At 36.6% G+C, this 17,439-nt stretch overlaps 1 protein-coding gene across 2 annotated transcripts in view; it reads right to left on the reverse strand.

Moving 5' to 3' along the window:
* The window catches only part of ZNF518A (zinc finger protein 518A), a 109,251-nt gene that overhangs the window by 64,325 nt on the left and 27,487 nt on the right, over positions 1–17,439 (reverse strand). The gene's annotated exons all lie outside the window — the stretch shown is intronic.

The following is a 17,439-nucleotide window of genomic DNA, read 5'->3' on the forward strand; positions in this document are numbered from 1 at the left end:
TCTAACATCTGACAGGTTTCCAAATATTTTTCTGAGGTTGATTTCTATTATAGACAGAAAATAGTCTGTATGAATTCAATTTTTTAAAATTTATTTCAATTTATTTATTGAAAATTGGAATGATCTAGTGGATGTCCCATGTATATTTATAAAGAAGTATGGAGTGTTATAAAATTTCATGTAGCTCAGGTGGATTGGTAGTGTTGCTCAAATCTTTTATGTCCTTACTGATCTGATTTTTTTGCCTAATTACTCTACAGAGAGCGTTGAAAACGCTAACTATACCTGTGGATCTCTCTTTGTAATTCTGTCAGTTTTGCTTCATATATTTTAAAGCTTTGGTATTATGTGCAGAGATCTTTAGAATTGTTTTATCTTTTTTACAATTTTATTTAAATTCAATTTGCCAACATATAGTATAACACTCAGTACTCATCACATCATGTGCCCTTCTTAATGCCCATCACTCAGTTACTCTATCCCCTTACCCAGCTCCCCTTCTGCGACCTTTGTCTGTTTCCCAGAGTTAGGATTCTCTCATTTTGTCTTCCTCTCTAATTTTTACCCATTCACTTTCCCCCCTTCTCTTATGGCCCCCTGCATTACTTCTTATATTCCATATATGAGAGAAACCATATAATAATTGTCTTTTTCCGACTGACTTATTTCACTCAGCATAATACCCTCCAGGTCTATCCACATCAATGTAAGTGGTAGGTATTCATCCTTTCTGATGGCTGAGTAATATTCCAGTGTGTATGTGTGTACACATATATATCTCACATCTTCTTTATCCATTCATCTGTTGAAGGACATCTCAGCTCCTTCCACAATTTGGCTATTGTGGACATTACTGTTATGAACACTGTGGTGCAGGTCTTTCACTGTATCTGTATCTTTGGGGTAAATACCCAGTAGTCCAATTGCTAAGTCATTGGATAGCTCTATTTTTAACTTCTTGAGGAACCTTCACACTGTTTTCCAGATGGCTGCACCAGCTTGCATTCTCACCAACAGTGCAAGAGTGTTCCCCTTTCTCCATATCCTTGCCAACATTTGCTGTTTCCTGTCATGTTAATTTTATCCATTCTCACTGGTGTAAAGTGGTATCTTATTGTGGTTTTGACTTGTATTTCCCTGATGGCAAGTGATGTGGAGCATTTTTTTCATGTGTTTGTTGGCCATATGTAGGCCTTCTCTGGAGAAATGTCTGTTTATGTCTTCTGTCCATTTCTTGACTGGATTGTTTATTTCTTGTATGTTGTTTTTTGGGTGGTCTATAAGTTCTTTATAGATCTTTCATACTAGCCCTTTATCTGGTATGTCACTTGCAAATATCTTCTCTCATTCTGTAGGTTGCCTTTTAGTTTTGTTGACGGTTTCCTTTGCTGTGCAGAAGCTTTTTATTTTGATGAAGTCCCAATAGTTCATTATTGCTTTTTTTTCCCTTGTCTTTATAGATGTACCTTGCAAGAAGTTACTGCAGCAGAGGTAAAAAAAGGTTGCTGCCTGTGTTCTCCTCTAGAATTTTGATGGATTCCTGTCTCACATTTAGATCTCTCATCTATTTTGAGTTTATCTCTGTGTATAGTATAAGAAAGTGGTCCAGTTTCATTCTTTTGCATGTGACTATCCAATTTTTCCAACACCATTTATTGAAGAGACTGGGTTGTTTTTGTTTTTTTTTTTTTCCTGATTGGATATTCTTTCCTACTTTGTCAAAGATTAATTGACCATACAATTGAGGGCCCATTTCTGGTTCTCTATTCTCCATTGATCTATGGGTCTGTTTTTGTGCCAGTACCATACTGTCTTGATGATCACAGCTTTGTAACACAGTTTAAAGTCAGGCATTGTGATGCCCCCAGCTTTGGTTTCTTTCTTCAACATTCCTCTGGTTATTCAGGGTCTCTTCTGGTTCCATACAAATCTTAGGATTATTTTTTCCAACTCTGTGAAGGAAGTCTATGGTATTTTGATAGGGACTGCTCTGAATGGTGTAAATTGCCCTGGGTAGCGTAGACATTTTCACAAAATTTTTCTTCCAATCCATGATCATGGAATGTTTTCCCATATCTTTGTGTCTTCCTTAATTTCTTTTGTAAGTGTTCTGTTGTCTCATGGTCTTTGGTGCAATTGTAAGTGGAATCGATTCCATAATTTATCTTTCTTCAGTCTTACTGTTAGTATATAGAAATGTAACTGATTTCTGCACACTGATTTTGTATCCTGCCACATTGCTGAACTGCTGTGAGTTCTAGCAATTTTGGGGTGGAGTTTTTTGGGTTCTTCATATACATGGGTTCTTCATATATACTATCATGTCAACAGTGATGAGTGAGAGTTTGACTTCTTTGCAATTTGAATGCCTTTTATTTCTTTTTGTTTTCTGATTGCCAAGGCTAGGACTTCTAGTACTATGTTGAACAACAGTAGTGAGAGTGAGCATCCCTGTCATGTTCCTGACCTTCAGGGAAAAGTTCTCAGTTTTTCCCCATTGAGAATGATATTCACTGTAGGTTTTTCATAGATGGCTTTTATGATATTGAGGTATGTTCCCTCTATCCCTACACTTGGAAGAGTTTTAATCAGGAAAGGATGCTGTATTTTGTCAAATGCTTTCTCTGCATCAACTGAGAGGATCACATGGTTCTTGTCTTTTAGGAATGTGATCTATCACATTGATTGATTTACATATGTTGAACCACGTTTACATCCCAGGGATAAATCCCACTTGGTCATAGTGAATAATCCTTGTAATGTACTGTTGGATCTTATTGGCTAGTATCTTGGTGAGTACTTTGGCAACCATTTTCATCAGGGATATTGGTCTGTAATTCTTTTTGATGGGGTCTTTGTCTGGTTTCAGAATCAAAGTAATGCTGGCCTCATAGAATGAGTTTGGAAGTTTTAGTTCCATTTCTATCTTTTGAAACAGCTTCAGTAAAATAGATATTATTTCTTCTTTAAATGGTTGATAGAATTCCCCTGGGAAGCCATCTGGCCCTGGACTTTTGTTTCTTGGGAGGTTTTTGATGATTGCTTCAATTTCTTTGCTGGTTATTGGTCTGTTCGGGTTTTCCATCTCTCTGTTTCAGTTTCAGGAATTTATAGGTTTCCAGGAATGCATCCATTTCTTCTAAATTGCCTAACTTGTTGGCATATAATTGTTCATAATATGTTCTTAAAATCATTTGTATTTCCTTGGTGTTGGTTGTGATCTCTCCTTTTTCATTCATGATTTTACTAATTTGAGTCTTTTTTTCTTTTTAATAAGTCTGTCTAGGTGGTTACCTATCTTTATTCTTTAAAAAAAAAAAGCTCCTAGTTTTGTTGATCTGTTCTACTATTCTTCTGGTTTCTATTTCATTGAGTTCTGCTCTAATCTTTATTATTTCTTTTCTCCTGCTTTGCTTAGGCTTTATTTGCTGTTCTTTCTCCAGTTCCATTAGGGGTAAGGTTAGCTTATGTATTTGAGATTTTTGTAATCTTTTTGAGAGAGGCTTGTAGTGAAATGTACTTCCCTCTTAGGACCACCTTTGCTGTATCCCAAAGATTTTGAACAGTTGTGCTTTCATGCTTTCATTTTCATTAGCTTCCACGAATCTTTTTAATTCTTCTCTAATTTTCTGGTTGAACCATTCATTTTTTAGTAGGGTGCTCTTTAACCTCCAAGTGTTTGAGTTCCTTCCAAATTTCTTCTTGTGATTGAGTTCTAGTTTCAAAGCATTATGGTCTGAAAATATGGAGGGAATAATCCCAACCTTTTGATATTGGTTGAGACCTGATTGTGACCCAGTATGTGGTCTATTCTGGAGAAAGTTCCATGTGCAATTGAGAAGAATGTGTATTCTATTGCATTAGGATGGAATGTTCTGTACATATCTGTGAGGTCCATCTGGTCCAGTGTGTCATTCAAAGCCCTTATTTCTTTATTGATCTTCTGCTTAGAAGATCTGTCCTTTGCCGAGAGTGGAATGTTGAAATCTCCTGCTATTAATGTATTATTATCTATGCATTTCTTTATTTTGGTTATTAATTGGTTGATACAATTGGCTGCTCCCACACTAGGGGCATAGATATTCATAACTGTTAGGTCTTCTTGTTGGATAGACCCTTTAAGTATGAGATAGTGTCCCTCTTCATCTCTTACTACAGACTGGTTTAAAATCGAATTTATCTGATATAAGGATTGCTACCCCAGCTTTCTTTTGAGGTCCATTTGCATGGTAAATGGTTCTCCACCCCCTCATTTTCAGTCTTAGGTCTAAAATGAGTCTCTTGTAGACAGCATATAGATAGGTCTTGCTTTTTTATCCAGTCTGATACCCTATGTCTTTTGACTAGACCATTCTCATTCAGAGTAACTACCGAAAGATACGAATTTAGTGTCATTGTATTACCTGTACAGTCACTGTTTCTGCAGATTGTCTCTGTTTCTTTGGTCTCCCTCTTCACTTACAGGATGTCCTTAATACTTCTTGCAGGGCTGGTTTGGTGGTCACATATTCTTTCAGTTTCTATCTGTCCTGAAAACTCTTTATCTCTCCTTCCATTCTGAATGACAGCCTTGCTGGTCATAAAGTATTCTTGGCTGTATGTTTTTCTTGTTTAGTACCCTGAATATATCATGCCAGCCATTTCTGGCCTGCCAGGTCTCTGTGGATAGATATGCCATTAATCTTATATTTCTCCCCCTGTATGTTAGGAATCTCTTGACTTGAGCTGCTTTTAGGATTTTTTCTTTATCTCTGAAATTTACAAGCTTCATTATTATATGTCAGGGTCTTGATCAGTTTTTGTTGATTTTGGGAGGAATCTTCTCTATCTCTTGGACATGAATGCCTGTTTCCTTCCCCAGATTAGGAAAGTTCTCAACTATTATTTGTTCAAACATACCTTCTGGTCCTCTCTCTCTCTCTCCATGCCCTCTGGAATCCCAATAATATGGATTTTTTTTTCAAACTATCATTTATTTCTCAGAGCCCTCTCCTCTCCTCCTGGACTTAGTTGTTTTTCTATTTTCTTCAGCTTCCTTTCATTCCTTCAATTTGTCTTCTATGTCACTTTTTCTTCTGCCTCATTTGTCCAATTGTTAGAGCATCCAGAGTATTTTTAATTCCAGCCTGATTAGATCTCATTTCTGTAGTAAGAGTTTCTCTAGAGTCTTTTATGCTTTTTTCAAGTCCAACTAAAAACTTTATAATTGTAATCCTGAATTTTATCTCCAACATTTTACTTAAATCCATATCCATTAGATCCGTGGCAGAGATTATTACCTCTGATTCTTTCTTTTGTGGTGAATTCTTCCTCCTAGTCATTTTTTCCAGTGCAGAATGGCTGTACAATTCAGCAGAATCAAAAATATCAACCATGACCCAAGCAAAATATATACTAAACAATTCTGAAGAGGTCAGGGACCAGAAAAAAAAGAAAAAAGATAAAGACAAACAAATTCAAAGGGGGGGGCGGGAAATGGGTGGGGGAGAGAGAGTATAATCTCACAGAGTGGACCAAAATGGTGGTCCACTTCATTCTCAGTGTATTTTGGTCTATATGTTAGAAGGTACTAAATACTGAAATTATAAAAGAAAGCAAAACTTAGGGATCCCTGAGTGGCACAGCGGTTTGGCGCCTGCCTTTGGCCCAGGGCGCGATCCTGGAGACCCGGGATTGAATCCCACATCAGGCTCCCGGTGCCTCTGCCTGTGTCTCTGTGCCTCTCTCTCTCTGTGACTATCATAAATAAATAAAAATTAAAAAAAAAAAAAGAAAGCAAAACTTAGAGAAACAGCAACAACAAAAAAAGGGGGGGAATGGGATGGGGCAGGACAGAGAATATAATCTCAGAGTGAACCAACATGGTGATCCATTTGGTTCTGAGTGTATTTTGGTCTGTATGTTAGAAGGTACTAAATTCCAAAATTATTTTTTTAAAAAAGCAAAACTTAAATAGAGAAAAAAACAACAGGAAAGAAAGAAGGAAGGGAGGAAGGAGGGAAGGAAGGAAGGAAGGAAGCAAAAGAAAGAAAAAAGAGGAAAAAGGGAAGTGAAATGGTGGGGGGAGAGATAATATAATCTCACAGCATACCAAAATGGTGATCCACTTGTTTCTGAGTATATTTTGGTCTATATATTAGAAGGTACTAAATTCCAAAATTATTTTTAAAAAAACAAAACATATATACACAAAAATAAAATTCAATATGGTGAAAGGAAGCCAAAAATGAAGAACATTTTTATAACATATAATAATTATAAAATATGAAAGTTAAAAAAGAAAAAACTTAAAAATGAAGAGTTAATAAATATTATAGTTAAGAGAGAAAAAAAGAAAGACTATTGGAAAATTTTAACCTGAAATGTAAATGAATCATAAGAAAAAAAACCCCTCAAGTTCTATATACTCCCCTAGTCCTGGAGTTTTTCAGTCCTGTTTGGTCAGTAAACTTGCTATTCCCCTGTTCTTCCTGTTGGTCTTCTGGGGGAGATGCCTGCTCCACTGATTCTCAGGTGTCTGTTTTTGGGTGGAGTTGCACTGTCAGGTGGCTGGGCTCAGTATAAGCAGTTTGCCATGTGAGGTCTTTGTTCCTGGAGGCCATGCCTCTCTTGAAAGAAGTGGTCACTTTTCTATTTGTAAGTGCCCGCCATTCTTTCTTTATATCTCAGGTTGAATTCATAGGTGTTCAGGTTGGTTTGAAAATTATCTAGCTAAATTTTGGGGAACCAGATGAAATGAGGATGCCACTCTTCCGCCATCCTGCCTCAACTCCGAATTGTTGTATCTTCCTAATGAACAGATCTCTTTATCATAAGTGTTTCTTTTTATCCCTAGTATTATCTTTTGCTCTGAAGTCTGTGTATTTTTATCCTAACAATTTCTGACTTTTAATGGGAGTGTTGGCACCATTTACATTTAATGCAGTTACTGATGATTGGGTTTAAATCTACTATCTCTATTTGTTTTCTATATAATCTCACCTGTTTTTCCTCCCCCTTTTCCCTGTCTTGATGGGTTTGACATTTTAAAATCTACTCTGTCTTCACTATTGACTTAATTAGCTATATCTCTTTGTTCTTTTTTAATGGTTTTAGGGTTTACAATATACATCTTTTACTTATCACAATTTATCTTCAAATACAATAGTGTATCTCCATTCCTCCTTCCCTGCCTTTGCACTATTGTTATACATTTTACTTTGAAATGTTATAAATACTATGATGTTATTTTTTGCCTTAAATGTTGAATTCTCCTTAAAAGAACCTAAACAAAGCAGGGAAAGTTTTTAAATATTTATTCATTTACTCATCATTTCCAGTGCTCTTTAATTCCTTTGTATAGATCAAATATCCATCTGGCATCTGAGTGTATTTTACTGTCACTTGAAGCATTTCTCTTAATATTTAAGATAGTGCAATTTTGCTGGTGAGGACTTAGATTTCTCTTGTGTGAAATTGTCTTATCTTCATTTTTGAAGAATAATTTTGCTTAAGGATTCACTTTTTCCCTTCAGTATTTTATAGATATCACTCCACAGTCTTCTGGCTTGTGTCGCTTTGATGACAAGTATGATGACAAGTATGCAGTAATTCTTCTCTTTGATTCTTTGCACATAATGTGTGCTTTTTCTTCTCTGACCACTCAGCATTTTCTCTTTATCACTTGTGATTATAAGAATGTGATTATGCAGTAATTCTTCTCTTTGATTCTTTGCACATAATGTGTGCTTTTTCTTCTCTCACCACTCAGCATTTTCTCTTTATCACTTGTGATTATAAGAATGTGATTATGGTATGTCTTTATATGGTTCTCTTTGTTCTTTTCCTGCTTGAGCTTCATACTGCTTCTTAGATCTTGGGATTTATAGTTTTCATCAAATTTAGAAAAAAATTCAATCATTACTCCTTCAAACATTTTGCCTGTCCTTCTCCTCCCCTCTGAGATTCCAGGGACACAGATGTCACACTACTTGACATTACCCCACAGTGTGGCAGCCATAGAAGTGTACTGCTTGGATTTCCCATCAAGAAAAAACTTGGCATTTAATTGTGAGGAATGCAATTAGCTGACAGCCTTCAGCTGCCAGGGCCTTTACAATCTACCTTGGGTTTTGAGCCAAGTCCAAGCTCTTCCTGGCCATTTCTGCTCAACATGGAATTCCTCTAATGGGAAGTCTTTGACCTAATACATTCATTGGATTGGCTGACTTCATCAGCAATGCACAACATACTGAGGCTTTTTATACTCAAACCTGCTTCTACTCACAAGCCCTTTACTTTCACCAGGGTCTGTACTATGTTTCAAAGCTTTTCTTACTCAATCCTGTTCCCTTCCCTTTAATTTTTCCCAGGCATTACTACTCTTGCACTCCAAACTCAGCATCTTCTCGTCAGGAAACCCAACTGACAAGGCTAATACCAGGAATAGTCCAAGAAAGTAGGCACTAAGATAGGTCTTTGGACAAGATTGCTAACCACCAAGATGGTAGTGGGGACCTCATCCTGGGGGTAGGTATTTGATGCATGGACCATCTCTGGTATAAAGTGGCAACCCAATTAATCATCTCCTACCATGAGAGAGGAAAAAGCTGAAGACCAAACTCAGGATTTAAGAGTTGCTGAGTTGTAAAGATAATTTAATTCTAACCCAAGACAGGTCTGTTATGCTGCAGAGCAGAGTCCCAATCAAGAAAACCTTAGACCATGACAAGTGGGATGAGTATATCTGGTGATGAATGGTAGTGAACTTGGTGGTGGTGAATGCCACCAATTATTTAGTTTCCCAGACTCCTCTAAACCTTCAAAATCTACAGAAAGGACAGAGGTGTCCATTTCATTAAAAACTATGACTCTGTGTAGGAAGACACTGCAGAAGCCTCTCCCCTGCAAGACAACAGAAATTTCCTTTAGAATATGCCCCATCTTGTCTTGGCTGCTAGACCAGTAACTAAAGTTAAATAACAGCCATGGGTGTGCTAGTCCTGCTGAAGAAAGAAAAGAATAAATTATGAAAGATTAAAGAATTAGGCACTATGTATTTGGCAGGAGCTGAGGGAGTATCATAGGACTATATTTTGAGAATGCTTGAACAAAAGAGCCAGAATATGACCCCAATAAAAAATAATTTATTAACTTAAGGGAACTTCTCAGGATACAGAATTTAACACCTGGAAAGATCCCTAGGAAATGGTACAAATTCACTGGGTGGCTCCTGCAAAACTAGAGAAAGTGATGATTTTCACTAATTGCAGCTGAAATGTCTGAATTGCTGTGGAAGACAGTGGAGGAAAAAATTTAAGACTCAGAGAAATAAGCGTGCTAGAGTGGATGTATTGTGAGGGAAAAAGACCCACCAGAAATTTATGTTCCAGTGTGTTCACCAAGGCCTTCAGAAATGCACTGGTAAGCATCACTAAGTTCACTGGTGGTCCCTTCCTGGTTCCAGTATGTTTTTTCCCATGAGTGGATTAGGGATGCCCAGTGACAATCAGTCTTCAGCTACCTAGCAGGCCCAGCTCATTCACTGAGCTGCCTACAGGCCAATTTCTGCTAACTGGCTCTAGCTCACCAGTGCTCAGAGCAGATTTCTCTCAGCCACCTAGTGGGCTCCAGCTTGGCCACACTCTCCAGAGAGTTTCTCTACCAGTCAGTGGGGCAACTACCTGGGGACCAGCCTACCTAACTCCTTCCAGTGAGTTTCTAGAACACTCAGCAGGCTGTTTACAACCTGAGAGGCTCTAAATAACCAGCATCCTCCAATGAGTTCCACAGCTACTGAACGGACTACTCTTACAGACCAACTAAGGTCTGTACCATCTGACAAATTTCTTTACTGTCAACCAACTAAATGTACCTGTGGCAGCTACAATATCTTAAGGGGATGCTTGGGTGGCTCAGCAGTTGAGCATCTGCATTCAGCTCAGGGTGTAATCCCAGAGTCCCAGGATTAAGCCCCACATCAGGCTCCCTGAATGGAGCCTGCTTCTCCCTCTGCCTAGGTCTCTGCCTCTCTCATGAATAAATAAAATCTTTTAAAAATCTCTTTAACAAGATCTGAATCTCAGTCTAGAGATTGGGGAGCCCTACTCTAAGTACTTAGTTTCTTCCTATTTATTCGTTTTTACTCCTAAAAAATAATAGTGATTCCTACATTTGCCATTTCTGTGCTCCTTAGCATCCAATTTCCCCGTTCTAATGGTTAACTTTTACTAGATGATAATTTTAATGGCATCATTGAGATAGGATTCACATACTATAAAATTCACCCACTTAGAACTGTATGATCCAGTGGGTTTTACTACAATCTGCTTAGAACATTCTTACCTCAAAAAGAAACTCCATACTCATAAGCAGACACTCTCTATTCTCCATCAGTCCCCATCACAGTTTACTTCTAATCTATCATGTCTCTATAAACTTAATATTCTTGACATTTCATATGAATGAAATCAATCATACAATATGTGGTCCTCTGTGGCTAGCTTCTTTCTTATAGCATATTTTCAAGGTTCATCTATGTTACAGCATGTACCAATACTCCATTTCTCTTTCTCTAAATAGTATATAATACAGATATACCACATTTTTCATTCATTGGTTGATGAACATTTGAGATGCATCCACTTTTTGACGACTATGTATAACAACATTCTAATCACTTGTGTACAAGTTTTTAGGTGAGAATATTTTTTGCTTTGGGGTATAGATCTCAAAATGGAACTGCTATGTCATATGATAACCATGTTTAATAGTTATGCCCAACTATTTGCCAAAGCACCATTTTACATTCTGACCAACAATGTATGAGAGTTTCAGTTTTGCCACATAACAGCACTTGTTATTGTCTGTGTTTTTGATTATTTCCATTTTAAAGGGTGTGAAGTATTATCTCATTGTGGTTTTGATTTGTATTTCCCTAATGACTACAGAGGTTAATTAAGCATATTCTCATATGGTTATTAGCTACTTATATATCTTCTTTGAGGAAATATCTACTCAAATTCTTTGACCATTTCTTAATGGGATTGTCTTTTTATTGTTGTTATAATCATTTTAATATATTTTGGGTACAATTCCCATATTAGATATATTATTTGAAAATATTTCTTCCATTCTGTGGGTTGTCTTCTAATCCATGAACATGGATGTCTTTACATTCATTTAGGTCTTCTTAATCTTTTTCAACAATGATTTGTAGTTTTAGTGTAAAAGTCACAAAGAATTGTAATCATTTGACTAATCTGGTAGCTTCCTGGAAACTGACTTTTGTCCACCTGAAGTTTGCCTGGAGCTAAAGCTGCTACCTGGGGGCAATGCTAAAACATTAATAGGCAAATATTTTGGTTACTGTTGCCTGGGGTAATAGATAACATTTGAAGCAACAGACCCAAAAGCTAGGAAGGACAGGCTAGGGAATGAATGATGTCCATTAGGGCTTTGGAAAGTTATAACATATTCCTGGGAATCTAGAAGGCGACATGCATGGTCAGGGCTGTGTGTATTCTAAGGAAAGCCCTGAGAAGGCCTCAAGCTGTCATCTCTGACTGACCTGGAGGTTCTCCTAAGTAGAAAGCTGAGGTTAAGGCACAATTGTAAACTACCTGGCTGAGTGCTGGATGTGCACCACAAAAACACACACAGAATCCACGGCAAACAGTGGGAGATTTTTTCATTCTGGATGTTTAAGGAAATCTCTGTCCAATCATTAGCTGGCCATTAAGTTAACAACAGATACTTCAGTGGCCACACATGACAAAGAATACAGACTTTACAAAATTAGTTCAGAAAAGTTACTAGACAAACAACAACTATAACAAGCAGCAACAACAAACACTAGGATGGAAGAGGGAGTGGAGAATCTGATTTTCAGTGTTGCCACATTATAATAATTTAAAAGTTCTGTTTTCAACTAAGAATTACAAGGCATGCAAAGAGAGGAAAATATGGCTCATACACAGGAGGAAAAGCAATCAATAGATATCCTGAGAAAGCCCAGACACCGGATTTTCTAAGCAAAGATTTTAATGAAGCCATGTCTAAAGAATGAAATCAAAGTATGTTTCAACCAAATGAAGACTATAAATAGAAGTAGTGAAAAGAACTTTTAAATCTATAACTTTCAATTAGAGTTGAAAAGTATAATAATTGAAATGAAAATTTCACTTGAGTGGCTCAGCAACAGATTTGAGCAAGCAGATGAATATATAAACTTAAAGATAGATCAACTGACATCGTACAGTTTGAGGAACAGGAAAAAAATGAAGAAAATGAACAGAGCCTAAGAGAATAGAGCCAACAAGTATAACAGCATATATATAATGTGAGTCTCAGAGGAAAAGGGAAAAAAGCATCGAAAAGAATATTTGAAAAAAACTTCCCAAATCTGATGATAAATATTAACCTACAAATCCATGAAACTCCAGGAACTCCCAAGTTCTCAAAGATATGTATACCCAGACATATTATAATCAAACTATTAAAAACAAAAGCAAGAGACAATCTTGAAACAGCAAGGGACTCATCAATACAAGGGATCCTCAATAAGATTAACAGCTGACTTCTCTACAGAAACCATGGAGGCCAGAAGCAGTGAGATGATGTACTCAAGGTGCTGAACAGAAAAAACTGTCAATCAATTCTATAGTCAGCAAAACTATCCTTCAAAAAGGAAGAAAAAAATTAAGACATTCCCAGATAAACATTGCTAGAGGAATGAAGATATGTAGAGCAAAGTTTTTATTATTGAAATTATTGAATTAGATGAAATAGGTCAACTCATAATCTAATAAAAACTATGCATTTTAAATTATCTATTTCTTTTTTCATTTGTGATTTTGGTGTCATATCTAAGACGACTACTTAAAGAGGTCACAATATTTTCATGAGTTTTATGGGTTTTGCTTATATTTTGGTTTATGATCCATCTTGAGTTGTGCATGTAGTGTGAGGAAGGCTTTTTTTTTTTTTTTTTTTTTCCCATTCCTTTTCCCATCTGTGCTTCAGATTTTGTAATTTCTCTCCATCCATCTTCAGGTTTGCTGATTCTTCTGCCAGCTTAAATGTACTATTGAGCCTCCCTAGCAAAAGTTCCAAATTTTCAACTCCCAAAATTTTCATTTAGTTCTTTTTCTTCCTACCTTTTTATTTACATTTGATGAGTCACAGTCAGCATACTTTAATTCTTTAAACTTGGTTTTCTTTAGGTGTTTGAACAGATTTACAATTGTTTCAGAACACTTATCCTGTATCTGCTGTCCATCAAAAGAAATTTCTGTTGCCTGCTTTTGTCCACGTGTCACACTTTGTTTCTTTGAATGTCTCATAATTTTGTGTTGAAAACAGGTTTTAGGTAACATATTGTAGGATGTCTACATGGTGGTTCTCCGGTCTACTCTGAGCTTATTTTTTATTTAGTGGCATGGCTGAACTAATTCATGAAGTCTGTGTCCCTCACAATGTGCAGGGACACATCTGATGTTCCTGCTCAAGTTGTTTCTCTCATTTTTATCTTTAAGGATGACTTCCTAAGGGTTGCTTCTGAGTCAGCATCATTAATGATCAGCCATTAATTAATAAGAGGTTGTGTTTAAGCCCCCTGAATCAGGGAGATTTACACCCTACAACAATATGTGGGGTGTGGCATCTTTCACTGTTTAGGGAGTTTACAAGTTTTGTCCTACATTCTGTTAGGGACTTGTAACTCTGGTTGTTCCTATGTGGCTCTAGCCCTGAATCACACACATTAATCACAAGGGATGTCTGTAGTTTTACCCAGTCTTTGTCTCCCCGATTTGGTCTTTAAGCTTTCTGGCTGGTATCTATTGGTATTACCAGTAACTGCTAGCCTCTATTTAATTGGTAGCTGATTGTCCTATAGTTTTCAACAATTTTGGGGGTACAAACAGCTCCAGTCTGTTCCAGGTAAAGTTAGGCCCCTAGTATATGGGAAGTGTGCTGTCAAGCTCACTCAACCCTTCTCCTAAAGTGAACCCCTTTCTTCGCCTTTGTACTATGGAGCATGTTTGGTAGGGCGTAGGAGTGAGGGTATGGGAAACCTGGCTCTTCACTGAATGTCTCCCAGATCCTCCCTGCAGAGCAGTTGTGTCAGGGGTTAGAGGACAACATGGGGGAGAATCTTCTATCACCTCCCAGTATGGATCTTCTATAGCCCAGAATCACAGAGGACGGAATCTGCTCTAATGCTCACTAGTGGGATGCCTGAGTGGCTCAGTGGTTGAGCATCTGCCTTTGGCTCAGGGCGTGATCCCAGAGTTCCAGGATCAAGCCTGCATCGGGCTCCCTGCATGGAGCCTGTTTCTTCCTCTGCCTGTGTCTCTACCTCTCTCTGTGTTTCTCATGAATAAATTAAAAAATCTTAAAATAAAAAATAATTAAAAAAAAATAATGTTCACCAGCTGCTGAATGTACACAGAATAGCTCTTCTGTCCCCAGAAAGCTTTGAGAGATATAAGCTGTCATCTGGATGCCAAGCTCACCAGGGCAGGTCTCTCATAACACGGTTGTGTTGGAAAGGTACTTGTACAATAAGAGTAGCTGTCCTGCCCTGATTCTCCTTACACTACAGGATTTGGGAATGGTACAATGGGCACCACTAACCAGCTGCCACCTCCCACTTGATACAAGCCTTCTGTGGAAGATCTGTGTGGAAAATGGGACCTATCAAATGGGGATATATTTAATCTTATACCCAGAGACACTGTATCTCCCAGTTAAGTTTTGTAGTTTTTTCCTTTGGCAGCGCCACATAACTTTTATTATTTTGTGGATCTTACTATAAATGGGTCTTCTCTTATAATTTGCCAATTGATTATTATTGTTTAGGAAAGCTAATTTTTGGAGCAGCCTGGGTGGCTCAGCAGTTTAGCGCCACCTTCAGCCCAGGGAGTGATCCTGGAGACCCGGGATCAAGTCCCACATCGGGCTCCCTGCATGGAGCCTACTTCTCCCTCTGCCTGCGTCTCTGCCTCTCTTTCTCTGTGTCTCTTATGAATAAATAAATAAATAAATAAATCTTAAAAGAAAAAAAGGAAAGCTAATTTTCAGTGTAATTCTTTGGATTTTCAAAATATTGCAATCAAGTAATTTGCAAATAGTATTTTATTCTCTATCCAAATTTTTCATTTTGTTTTCCTATCTTTTTACATTAGCAATAACTTATGAAATAATTGATGAGAGCAGGCACCTTAACCGAAAGAAGCAATTTCACTTGCAACCTGAACATTACCTTCACATCAAGGAAGAATTTTTCTAACATATTAAAAATGACTTTACTAGAAATGAGTATTTTTTATTTTTTTAGTAAGTACATTCTAGACATTGACTAAAATCATGATTTTTTAAATTGATCTACCTAATATTAACATTCTTCCTACACTCTTTACTCAAACATTTACACTATCATAATAATGGTATGTACTTTTTAAAGAAAGATGATTTTTAAATTTGGGGCACTTATTAACAGAAACTCAAAAGACAGAACTAAAAAAAAAAAAAAAAAAAAAAACATTCAAAGAAGACTTTGAAGAGGTAAAATACCTGTTCCAAGATACTTCTCAATTATCCAATTAAGAACATATTTAAACCAATGAACACCAAAATCAACCAAACTGATCCTATTTCAACTGCATTATAGGAAAATTTTTCTGCTAATGCTACCTTCTCAACTAGCAACAAATAATGTCCTAGAAATTTCTCCAGCAAGTTTCACTGGATAAGATCTTCAATGGAGTCAAGGCACTTTGCTGAAAATAAGAATCCTAACAAATTGCTAAAATAAGGAATAAACAGTGCCAATACCCCGATTAAATGGGACATATTCCAAGTTAAATAAGCAGATGTCAGTAGTGGGAAAAAAAAATCAGTAAATATTGTTTTCACCTCACCTCCATTCTCCTCCATCCCAAGAACTCTAATTACTTTTCTTAAGGGCTATTTCAAATCACTTAAATAACTAGTATCTATTTCTCACCTAACCTGGACAGAAATTCCCACAGCACCTGTTTTACTGTTAATTCCTCTGTAAGATGCATTACCGTTTGCACACAAATGACCCATTTACTTTACCCACTAATCACTTTCATTACTTACATTCTCTTCACTTTTAAATACATTTACATTGGTAACTTATATGCATATTTTTTATATTTTGTGACTTTTATACAGCTGGTATACATCACAAAAAAAAACTGTATCAAACTTGGTTTTAATTTAAAAAATTCCATTCTAAGAGCAGATTGTTGAGAGAACTAAAAGCAAGGGGTAGTAAAAACTTTGGTGGGCCAAACTCAGCCCATGGCTCATTTCCTTAAATGAAGTTTTATTAAAACATAGGCATACTCATTGATTTACATATTGTCTAGGGCTGCTTCTGCATTATGACAGTGGTGGAGTGTCTGCCTCTGGCTCAGGTTGTGAGTCCTGCATCAGGCTCCCTGTGGGGAGCCTGCCTATGTCTCTGTCTCTCTCAAGTAAATAAACAAAATCTTAAAAAAAAAAAAAAAAAAAAAAAAAAAGTTATGACAAGAGACTAAATGGCCTACAAGGTCTAAATTATTTACTATCTTAACTTACCCTTTATTAATAAACTTCCCTGACCCCTTAACAAAATAATCTTTCACTTAAAAAATATATATTATCTTTCAATCTATTAAGTGCTTAGTAAGATAGAAAGGTAAACTTTTTAAAAATTCAACTATTTTTTTTCAACTATTTTTTTAATTGAATGCCAAATAGGCCCATTTTCAATGGAGACAGACAAATAGGGAAAAATAATGAAACACATTTCTAACCAAGAAATATATTAACAATCCCAAACTACTGGATATTCATATTTTAGAGAACCATCTCTAGTTCAGTTTCAGCCAGGAGAAAAAAAAAAAAAAAAGATGGACAGTTTTGATTCTGGATTTTCCACTCCGGCAATCTAAGGCTCCAAGCAGGTTCGCCTTCTTTAGAATAACCTAACAAATCATAAAAGGTACTAACTAGAGTACCTGGGGCATGAAGTTTTTTAAATGGCTTTTAAAACTTTAAGGCAAAAAGTATATATCACAACATTAAATATATTTTTACTGACATGGCTATTCTGAAATGTATTTTTATAATGCTGCAAACATTGGCAAGATCGCTGCTTCTCTCTTCTCTATTCACGGAAGGCAAGGGATTATAATAAACTTACCCATAACAGCAGAGCATTTTAATTTTATTGCTGTTAAGGTACTAAAGCGCATAACCCTCTCTATGACTTTCCTTATCAGCATAACTACAATAATTTTATGGTAAATGTAAACCTTCTCAAACAAAATCTCAAAATTTCACCTATGATGGGGGGGACCCACACTTTATTTTACATAGTTCCCTAGTATTTAAAGAAAAAGCTTACTTGAAATATAAATATTTCCCATTAGAATAAAATTCCCA

This window comes from Canis aureus, chromosome 29 (genome assembly GCF_053574225.1).
Source record: "Canis aureus isolate CA01 chromosome 29, VMU_Caureus_v.1.0, whole genome shotgun sequence".
NCBI classification, from domain to species: Eukaryota; Metazoa; Chordata; class Mammalia; order Carnivora; family Canidae; genus Canis; species Canis aureus.